Source organism: Microtus ochrogaster, unplaced genomic scaffold, assembly GCF_000317375.1.
Source record: "Microtus ochrogaster isolate Prairie Vole_2 unplaced genomic scaffold, MicOch1.0 UNK19, whole genome shotgun sequence".
Classification (NCBI taxonomy): Eukaryota; Metazoa; Chordata; class Mammalia; order Rodentia; family Cricetidae; genus Microtus; species Microtus ochrogaster.
Window position 1 is genome coordinate 3,635,485 of NW_004949117.1, and position 11,210 is coordinate 3,646,694.

The 11,210-nt window shown below is 41.7% G+C and overlaps 1 pseudogene; it reads right to left on the reverse strand.

Annotated features, from left to right (window-relative positions):
• Positions 1 to 10,539: 10,539 nt before the first annotated feature.
• LOC101983583 lies at positions 10,540 to 10,900 on the reverse strand (annotated as a pseudogene).
• Between the last annotated feature and the right edge of the window lie 310 nt (positions 10,901 to 11,210).

Consider the following 11,210-nt stretch of genomic DNA (forward strand, 5'->3'; position numbering starts at 1 on the left):
GGTTAATATTCAGGGGGATGCCTATATGTTTGTCTTTGGATTCACGTTCTCATTTAGCTTCTCTAGGATTGCGAATTATAAGCTCACTGTCCTTTAAATATGGTTAGAAACCAAATATGAGTGAGTATAGGCATCCCCCTGAATATTAACCTTCATCAGGCGATGAAAGGAGACAGAGACAGAGACCCAAATTGGAGCACCGGACAGAAATCTCAAGGCCCAAATCAGGAGCAGAAGGAGGGGGAGCACGAGCAAGGAACTCATAATACATTTTCAAAAAGGGGTTATGTCCTTCTTTCACGAACGAGAAATTGAGAAAGGCCTTTCTAAGAACAGAGCTACAATGGCAGAAGTAGGACAGGCACTCTACCCGGTCAAATTCTGCAGCCAGAGAGAGAGAGAGAGCTGCACACAACACTACAGGCTGTTTGTGCTTTGTAACATCAAGGAGGTGAGAACCCAAGCTTCGTCTTTGAACTTCCTATAATCCTGTTTGCTGTTCTACTAAATACCCACAGGACAAAGACTTGAAATATCTAGTGGTGTCAGAGCAAGGAATGAAGGTCCCCAAGGCCTTCATTTATAGATTATATTTATAGATTATATCAATAGGAAGATTAGAGGGTGTTTAACTCTCAGAGTTAGCCTCACAAATCACTAAGAAAGCACGAGCAATTTCCTGAAGAGATAAAAGGATTGTGATAAGGAAGGATGCTTCTAGCTAGTTGCCTAGTAGAATACAACAAATTTAGCGGCAGACAATACCTCTGCTACAAAAAGAATTGCTGCCTTAACAGTAAACCTTTAAAGTTATTGAATCAAATTATGTATAAAACGTCAGTACAGAGGTTTCTGTTTGGATGGTGATTCAAGGCCAAGGCTATGTCTTGTAGTATGGAGGGCTTTGTATTGAGTCCCAGAAAGCAGAAATATCTTTAATTACTTTGGCCCAGAAGGAAAAAAAAAAAACCTAAGCTAGTTGCATGACTTTGCTAGATGCAAAAAGCCAGAAAATGGAATTCCTGGCTATAAGCAATTTCCATACTATGCTCTCATGCTCTCCTGACACCAGTACATGGAGAATGGGAGACAGAACTTGGCGAACTGGAAGGAAGGCTAGGCAGAGCTAACGGACCTTTTCTATTATAGCTGGTAAAACTGAGGGCCAAGGTAACTAGTCCAAGGTGACGTAGAGTTACTGCTAGCACTGATGCGGATGCTGACCTGGGGTCCTGGTGCTCTGCCTGTGCTTCTTTTCTTCATATCAGCGGGATAAATCCAACCAGTCACGATTTCTCTAACACTTGTGAAGTAAAAGTTGTTTTTACATTTTAACTAGACCAGTAAACTAAGCCATTTGTTTTGGGTCACAGTCAAATTATTAAAAATTAAAATTATTAAAATCTGGGATTTCTTTTTCTTTTCTCTCAAAATGGAAGTCACGATCTTTTTCTCTGGGTGACACTCCCACACTGGCTGTGCCCTGAACTCTAGAAGAAAACTTTAACATTGTAATTTGGCTGTTTCCAGTCATAGCTCCAGAGGACAGTTATATAAATAGGGAGATGTTTGAGCCCAGTTGCTATTAGTGACGCAAATCCATGTTTTGCTCCTCAGGTTATAAGAGATGGCTTATTCTGAGTCAAATATGAATTACCGTGGCCTGAGAATGAAATTCATGTTGACTGAAACAGACATGTCCCTCTGAGGAAGAGATTATAGTCAAAGAACAAAAGAAAGTCACAAATACATTGGTGGGGACTAGATAGGCAGGTCCCAAGACAAGAAATCTTTTCTACAGGCTTAGGTCATTGCAGCATCCTTAGTGTTGGGGCCAGAAGAAACGAGTGGTCTGCTAAGCTAATATACTCCAGAGGTTTTAGTATACAGCTTAAACGACATTAGGTCCTATACAGAGGTTGATAATGAATGTCAATAGAAGGTACTGGCCGGGCGATGGTGGCGCACGCCTTTAATCCCAGCACTCGGGAGGCAGAGACAGGCGGATCTCTGTGAGTTCGAGACCAGCCTGGTCTACAGAGCTAGTTCCAGGACAGGCTCCAAAGCCACAGAGATACCCTGTCTCGAAAAAAAAAAAAAAAAAAAGAAGGTACTGAAGGTAGTCCTAGAGGTTTTCAGTTCAGTATCTGCAACATTCTAAAAATCCAAAAATTATGGATTTCTAGTCAGACCACTAGTCTTCAGGAATCTTCAGTACACGTGGCATGCGGCCTTCCCACGGAATTGCGGTTCACTCTGTTTCACAGTTTCAGATGAACTGTCTCATACGGCAGTTTTTAAAGCCAAGTGAGGACTCACTCATCACAGAGGGCCACAATGCCAGAACAAGGGCTAGAGAGATGGGTCAGTGTTAAGTGCATGGAAGGCTTTTGCAGAGGACCAAAGTGTGGTTCCCAACACTCACTATAAGAGGTTCACAACTACCTGTAACTCCAGCGTCAAGAACATGCTCTTAGGGCTTTTTTCAGGCACCTGACTACATGTGCCTGAATGCACACATAGCCATATACACACTCAAACACGTATGCGCATGAACAATACAAGCACACGCATAAGCACATGTGTGCGTACACACACAGACACACACACATTGTAAAGCAAAAACAACACTCCCAAAACAAAAGATACCCCTGATTATCCACTTCCACCCCTCAAATGGAACCCGCAGGGGCTGTTATGCACACCATGGTCGCTGAAGTGGAAATGGGTTCTTCAGAAATAAAAATTATACTTCAGTGCCTTGCCAATTGACTTCCAATCGATTACTTCAAGTGTTTGTACTGTGGAAAATGTGGTTTCTCCCAGAGACGCTGAAGAGCTGTGCTTAACTATTCATCATGAAATTTAATTTCAGGGTTTATAATCATCTAACTGTTTAAGATGGAATTTGTCGCTGAAACATTTTGAGAGGAAATATAGAATTACTTAACATCCTCTCATCTCCCTTCAAGGTTAGTTTAAAATTGGATGTGTTTCATGATTTCGCCATGGCAATCACTTAAGGGCACATACGCTAACCTCCTACATGTTTTCTGTTAATTTGGTTGATTTAGGTCAATTTGTACCGTGAGCTGGGAAGGATAAGGGAGATGGATAACAAGCTGCTTCTGTTCTCCCAAAGGTCCACCTCCAAAGATACACAATTAACTTTCTCTGAACCGTTCCTCAAGAAGCTGGGGAAAGTGAGATGACAAATTAAGCCAAAGCAGTAGGTGTACAAAAATATTGACTGCTTTTCCTTTAATCTACAGATAAAATTATTTCTTTTCAGCCTTAGTTAAAGGGAGGCAAATAAATGTGTGGTGGTTTGAAGTAGAATGGCCCCCATAGACTCATATTTTCGTGCATGGTCCCTATGTCTGTTTGGGACTGTTTGAGAAGGATTAGGGATATGGCCATGTTGGAGACAGTATGGCCTTGTTTGAGAAGGTTCGTCACCAGTGGTGGGCTTTGAGGTTTAAAAAACCAAAGCCGTTCAGTTAGCTTTCTCTGCCTTTCTCTGCCTGGTGCTTGCGGAGGAGACATAAGCTCTCAGCTACTGGTCCTGGACCATGCCTGCCTGCTGCCATGCTCCCCGTCTTGATGATCTTGGACTACCTGCTCTGAACTGTAAGCAAAGCCCCAATCAAACTCCTTCTTTTGTAAGTTGCTTTGGTTATGGCGTCTCTTCATAAAAATAGAAAAAAAAATGGCGGGATGTTTTTCAACTTTATAGTATTGAAGACTGCCGAGAAATAATTTACGTGCACAACTCCTTTCTTATGCTATGACAGTGTCATGATGACAGCAGTGGCTGGGGGTGGGTGCCTAGGTCAGGTGTTTCCAGGTCTTGGCAAAGTTTCACACATTATGAAGTACAGGGGAACTTTTATTTAAAGGCAAAATGATAGTATAGATGAGTCGCTAAACCCATGAGTCAAAAAGTACTCAGGAAATCCAGTTATTGTTTGGAATTTCCTTTCATGGAGTTCAAGCGAATGAGGGGCTCGGTTGATAAGGGGACAAGGTGTGAGGGTGGCTGTCTGTTTTAATTGATAGGCTCTGATAATGCAATCTTTTATCTACTGTCCCGGTCCCCTCCTATAATGCATCTGATTTTAACGATGTATATCTGATTATACACAGGCATAAGATAGTAAAAGGGTTCCCACCTAAAAGCTCAATCAGAAGACAAAACATAGCTTATTGTTCATACTTCCTTCGCCAGTCCAGGCTGGACTGACCCATTTTCAAGGATGTGTCTCAAGATAAGGGTGACATGGAAAGGGCTTCTCCATAGGATTGTCAATGAGAAAGGGGCCATGCCCTTTTTGAAGTGTGTGTACATACAGCTTCACGGAGGTGGGGGAGGTCTAAGGGGTGCCTGGTGCATTGGTAGGAGAGGGATGTATGCATAACCCAAGCCAAGCAGAATCCTAGGTTGCTAAGCTGCCTCAATAATATCCTAGACACAGAAGACTGAGAAGAAATCCAGTCCATAGAATACAAGAGGAAAGGAAGTTACTGGAGTCAAACAGAACCCTCTTATACCTATACTGAAACATACATAAATGACAGGTTCTTTAGGAGTCATTGTCTTTTGGCTAACCACAAAGTTTAGGAAGAACACCTAAACAGAAGAGACATGGTGACATTCTATTATCTGATGTATGGTGGTTCAGTGGGTGACAGTTTTTGTCATTTAACAGAGATCATAAGCATTTTGCCCTATTGAATATTCTCTAATCCATTTTCACCACAGCAGTAGAGCAAAAAGAACAAATCGATTTACATTTTAGTTTAAATCAAGTCCACATTTTTTTTTTCTTGTGTTGAGCATATCCCCATGGTCTAGAGACCTGACAAGCGATGGAGCTGGTCACACGCTGTTCTCTCTTGCTCTTTCTGACCTCCCTAGGGCTTTGCTTTGGGAGCAGCTTGTTACTCACTTTATCTGCAGCCTTTTCATACTCTGTTGAGAGAGCTTGAGAAGTTCCTCTGCTTCCCCATCACTCAGCTGGCTCCTCTCTTCTGGTCACCCCAAGCAGCTTATCTAAATTATTGTACTGATCACCTACTGTTAAGCAATTAGAAATAGTGTGACATCTCTTCACTATAAGTGAGACCATAGTGGGTATCTGTGGGGAAAAAAAATGTGTATTTTATCTTTAAAATGAACTTTTAGTATTAGAATGGCCTCATCCAAAAACATTTATATTGCATCAAATTGTAGATTTTTTTCAAGTTACCTCTTCAATAACCACAAAATACTTTTGAACTTCCGTTGACTTATTAATAGCTACTACCTTGTGACTATACCACCTGACACTGAATGTTTCATCTGCTTCCTAATTTGTCTTTTGGGGGGATATTCGTTGTCTTTCATTTTAGAGATTTATAATACAAACATATAATAGCTCTCCCTTCCCTTTTCTCCATCTAAATCCTCCTGTACACCCCTCCTTGCTCTTTTTCAAATCCATAATCTCTCTTTTTTATTAATTGTTACCTGAATATATGTAAATAAATAACATATATATGGCATTTACATATTGAACACACACATATACACATATGTCCTTTTCCTAAATATAACCTATTCAGGCAGTATGATGTCACTTGTGTATTTTCAGAGCTGGCCGTTTGGCATTGAATGACCAATGGGTGTGCTCCTTCCTATGGAAGACTATTTCTCCGGCTCTCGTTATGCCTTTGTTGTCTGTAGTTCTTTGTGTAGGGCTGAGACCTCATGGGCTTTCTCGTGTCTGCTTTAGCATGTCTATGGTCGTTCAACTCATGTTTGGAAATCGTGTTGGTGAAACTTTATGGGTATAATTTGTCATGTGAGAAAATGTTCAAGGACAAGACTTTAATTTGAATCCACAGCAACTTTGCATCCTATAGTTTAGTTTCCTGGTTGCCCCTGTCTGGAGAACAAGTGGATCCAGGCTACAGTGCAGAGTAAAGAGAGAGTCAAAGTGAAGTTACCCAGCAATGGTAAGGTCACATTTAAGAGTTATGCAGAGCCGGGTTGTGGTGGCGCACACCTTTAATCCCAGCACTCAAGAGGCAGAGGCAGGCGGATCTCTGTGAGTTCGAGGCCAGCCTGGTCTACAAGAGCTAGTTCCAAGATAGGCTCCAAAGCTACAGAGAAACCCTGTCTCTAAACACCGAGAGAGAGAGAGAGAGAGAGAGAGAGAGAGAGAGAGAGAGAGAGTTATGCAGATGAAGAAAAAGCAATCTGTGGGGAAAAATAAACTACCCAATCATAATCTTTCCTCCTCAAATCCTAAAAATACTTCATTATTTTCCCTCCCCTAGATCTCAAATGCGTTTCCAGCATTTCTTTTTTAATTTGTATACTTGGTCCACCTGTGGAGATTGATTTTTCCTGGTTGTGATAAAACAATGGCAGTCACAAGGAAGGAAAGTTTTATTGTTGGTTTATGGTTTAAGGAGACACAGTCCACCACGGCAGGTACAGCCGTCAGCTGGGATGAGCTTCATCGGGGTCATTGGGAAACTCCCTGCTGCTTTTTCAGAGCATGGTAAACCCAAAGACAAAGCTCAGGGTAGAAGTAGTCCTCACTCTAAGTCATAATCCCACCCCAAGAGTCTGCATCTGTCAGACAGATAAAATTCACCAAGTACTTGTAGCCCTCATCAAACAGAAAAATGATGGAGCTGGTGGACCTGAAGACCCTTCTTCTTTTCAAAGGAATCCATGCAGTAAGGCAGGAAAACTTTATCCAATGTAAAGGTCCTTCTTCTTGAGAAAACCAGAGAGCGGGTCTTCCCTCTCCTGATCCATTAAGAGACTGAAAATGAAAAAACACAAGGCTGGAAGATGGATAAATGGAGTAGACAGGGACAGGGCTCCTTGTAACCCTCTCATTTGACATACTTTAGGGTGCTGTACCTATTTGCAATGCCAGAGAGCAAGCCAAGGATTCCACGTATTCCAGCCCTGGCTGCAGGAGACACAGTCGTGTTAGACAGGGCCATTGGAGGTAGATCTGTGCTCCTCCGTTTCTTCTCCACTTTTCCCTGGGGTTCTGTATTCAGGGACAGAGAAATTCACCGTGGGATGGTCCAAAGCTCTTCAGAAAGATTTGTCTCATAGAATAATGAATAAGAATTTCTATGGCCTTTGATCAGAAGAGTGTTTGACCTCAGAGAACAAAGGTGAGGAAAGTCATATGACCTCTACCAGGGGTCAGTGCTTGAGGCAAAGACCTAGAGTCTGTGCGGTTCTCTGAGATTATGTCAACACTAGGAACATAATTTAATTTTTAATAACATTATTAAGGTTGTAAATTATCAACTTTACACAGAAGGCTGGTTTTGCTGTTTTAAATAAATTTACTCACAGTGCTCATGCTGGCAAGAAAAAGACTTGCAGCCTGGATCATGACAAAGATATTATGTTATTTGAATATGCAGTTAATTATATGTATGTAATGTGCAATCACTGATAGCCCGATGCTATTTTCTCTTCATTCTTGCAACATATAATATTTATAGAAGAACTATTATATGGAAGACAATACACGAGGGTTGGTTTTGTGATAACCAAAAATATCAGCTTCATTGCCCTTTTAAAAAATCTGGGATTCTTTAGCAGTAGGAAACACTGCTCATTACTTGTAAGGTAGATGTGAGAAGAGATCCTAGAAAATTATAGAGAAGAAAGAAAAGAGTGAAACGAGGGAGGACATAGAGAGCATCAACAGATGTACACCTTCAATCTGGTGACTGCATGCTTTTAGAACCATGCAGAAATCATCTTAGATGGTCAACCCTGGATGCGGGAGTGGGAATCTCAGCTACCAGCTTCCATCGCCCACTGGTAAAAGATTAGCACATTGATTTTCTCATGCTGCCAGGCACATTGTACACGACTTTGCTTAATAGAAACTGCTAATTTCTCATGTCAAAAAACCAACAAAAGACCATGCAGGACGTAAAAGATATACATCCTTCACTGTGTTAAATGGTTCACCCGTACATAGCTGGCACAAAGAGCAGTAACTGAGGAAATAATGGTCCACAGAGTCTCCATGGCCCATTTCTTACACTAGTTGGATACACTCATCATTGAGCCTTAAAAAATACACATAACTGAAATTTCTACAAAAGCATTTAGTGCCGTTGGTATATTGTTTTCTTAGCATGGTTGTCACAAATTACTACAAACTGAATATCTTAAAGCAATTTAGTCTTGTGAACTTACAGAGCATTTAAATAAGAAAATGAAGGTGTTCACAGGTTTACTGTCCCTATGATCCATCTCAAGATCGAGTTCCTTCTTTTCTTTTCCAGATTCCAATAATCTTGGGTGGTCTTAGATTGTAGCATAACTGCAGTGTCTGCCTCTGTCCTTCTGTGCCTGTTTCCCTCTGTTTCTGTACTCATATTTCATTTCAGCTCGTCTGTCTTTGTGTCTCCATGTCATACAAGAATTCCAGGCTTCTGGAGATAATATCCTATCTAATCCCAGGATGACCTCATTTTAACCATTGCTTTGAAAGTGTCCTATTTCCAAATAAGACAGTCCAGAAGTGAGACTCTATGGTCAGTGAGAACTGTAAAACTGCAGAATAAAAATATGGAGGTTCCTTGGCTGAAAAAGATCCCAGTGTTGTCAATGGCATTTGTCATTTGTTTTCCGCGTCACATTCTAGTTTTCCCTCGTACTTAACCAACATGTCATGGGTATAAGTTGTTTGCTTACAGCATGAATGAGACTTTCATGCTAAAGGGAGCGAGGCTTCTTTGTTTCTCTACAGTTGTTGCTGTAGCCATGAGTCTACAGTTCCACCTAGGTATCACAGCACTAAAGATGCACCAATAACTCAAAGTCCAGATGCCACAACTTCCTGCCGTCATAGTGTGGTAGCAACCTTGTCTTCTTTTCACAGCTGGAGTTAGCCACAACTACAGGATGGACGAGTGTACCCTTCCTCATGCCGCTGCTGATATAAGAAAAGAGAGTGGCAGCTCCAAGTCTAATGAGCTTTTTGTTCTGCTGGAAGAAAATTCCATCTCCTGACTCCTCTCAGAGCTTCCCATGAAGCAGTCCGTGCAGTAGAAGTAGTAGCAGATACTTTATGCTCTATATTTGTGTTCCTAGGAGTCATGGTGGTAGAGCCAACTCCGTGTTCATCCCTAGTTCTCAGCCAGTGAACTGCAGTTGCAAACAGTTTCTATCTAGTTTCAGCAATTTGTATTGGCCACGGAGTCAATGTGCTTGACACACCTTGGAAGAAGAGCCTAAATATTTAAGGTACCCCAGCCTTAGTAGAGGCTTTGGAATTCTGCTTCTAGTTGGTCGTGGAACTCACTCTCCTTCTTCCTTTACTGTAAGGAGGAATCTAGTCTGAGATTATGTTTTATAAGAATTCCACATGAGCAAATCATTACTTTAATAGATCTTTAGGGGGGATCTGTAAGTCTTTGCTCCTGTAAAAAGCAGGGAAGGCAGTTCCTCATCTGAAATACCCACAATGTTCCTTAAGGGTCAATCCCAGTACCCTCCAGGATTAGAGTACTGGGGAGCCTGTGAAATCCCCCTCTCTCCAGAATTCAGGCTTCATGTCTTAAAGCGATAGGCTGTGTGTAGGTCATTGCTAGGAATCCAATAGAAACAGTAGCCTCAAAGGAAAGTAGTCTGAACACTGAGCCCGTTTATAGCTTCCATTCCTGGCAGTATGCTCATAAAGGCTTTGTGCGGGAACTGTGGCTGTTCAGGGGTTTTGATGATATCCACAGAACAAGTCATCCTCCACCATTGTTGAATGCTTCCTATTCAGAGTGTACTTTCATTAGTGACGTTAATGAAAGACAAGGCAACCCCTTTGTAGACCTCCTCTATTTCAGTAGACCTATGGGTTTGTCTCAACACCAGGATTTCCTTTCCACTAGCGTCGTCCGGGCAGCACTCCCAGGATTCTCCTCACGCAGACAGGCCGTGTCTCCGCTGGTTCTTTCACATATTCATAGCCTGGGCTATTTCTTCCTTTATCTAAGACATGACTAAAGACAATTATTGGCATCTGATTACAAGGCGGCTCTTCCTTTACCATGGAGTTTTAAGGAAAGACCCTAGTGGAACTGAAGAATCACGAACACCTGAAGATCGAAGGGCTTCATTACTCTCACACTGCTCGTCCTTCTTGTCCTGGACAACTCACTTGTCCAGGAGGTTTTCCCTCTTCTTGGGCAATGGCATGAAAGCTACCCGTAAGCAAATGGTTGTAGAGGAAGTGAACTTCCCTTCAGGGTCTTTATTTCTCATCTCCGCTCGTATTTCCAATGGGTGATTTGCCAAGACTGAAAGAAGCAAACACCTGGCGGGTATTTAAAGTAATTACAATGCTAAATGCCAAAGTCCGAACCCATGGGGTACTGGTGAGAAATGAAAAATTTGTACCTTGGCAAAACCAAGGCCAAATATCGAAACTAGCGACCCTGACATGAATGGTGCCATAATTAGGAAGGAACAAGATGACTTCGGTTTAAACAATTTTTTTTTTGAGTGAAAGCTCATGATTTTATTGTCTTCATAACAAGGTCAGCTTAGAACTGGATCACCTGGCCCTTTCTCTTCTTATCACCACCCAGTTCAAAATGCTTGCATCTCTTAATAGCCAGCATCCTCTTAGATCTGCAGTGGGGCTCCACACATCCCAGTCTCAGCACAATCTTCTTTGTAGTTTTCGCTTTTTTTGCCAAAAATAGACTTAGTCTGCCCATCATAGCCACTCTGTTTCCTGTCATAACGCCGCTTTCCCTGGGCATACAAAGAATCTTTGCCCTTCTTGTACTGGGTCACTTTGTGGGGTTGGTGCTTGCCACATTTCTTGCAGAATGTCTGGCGGGTCTTAGGAACGTTCACCATGTTGGCGGATGCGATATCGGCACAGAAAGAAAGTGGTTTAAACTAATTTTATATAGATATTGAAAATATTTAGCCACACAACTACTACCTGTGCATGATGCTGCTCCCGGCATCTAAAATACATTGCATGCAGCTGTGGTAAATCACCGGGTTGAAACTCTTGCAAATACTTGTGAAGTATGTGTTGTGAAGGAAGAGATTGATATTTGATAGAAGAGTTGATAGCATTATTGCTTCCTCCAAAGTGTATCAATGTTGATGCCCGTGATATTCTGAAGAAATTTAATAATTCTCAGAATGTTTTCTAATC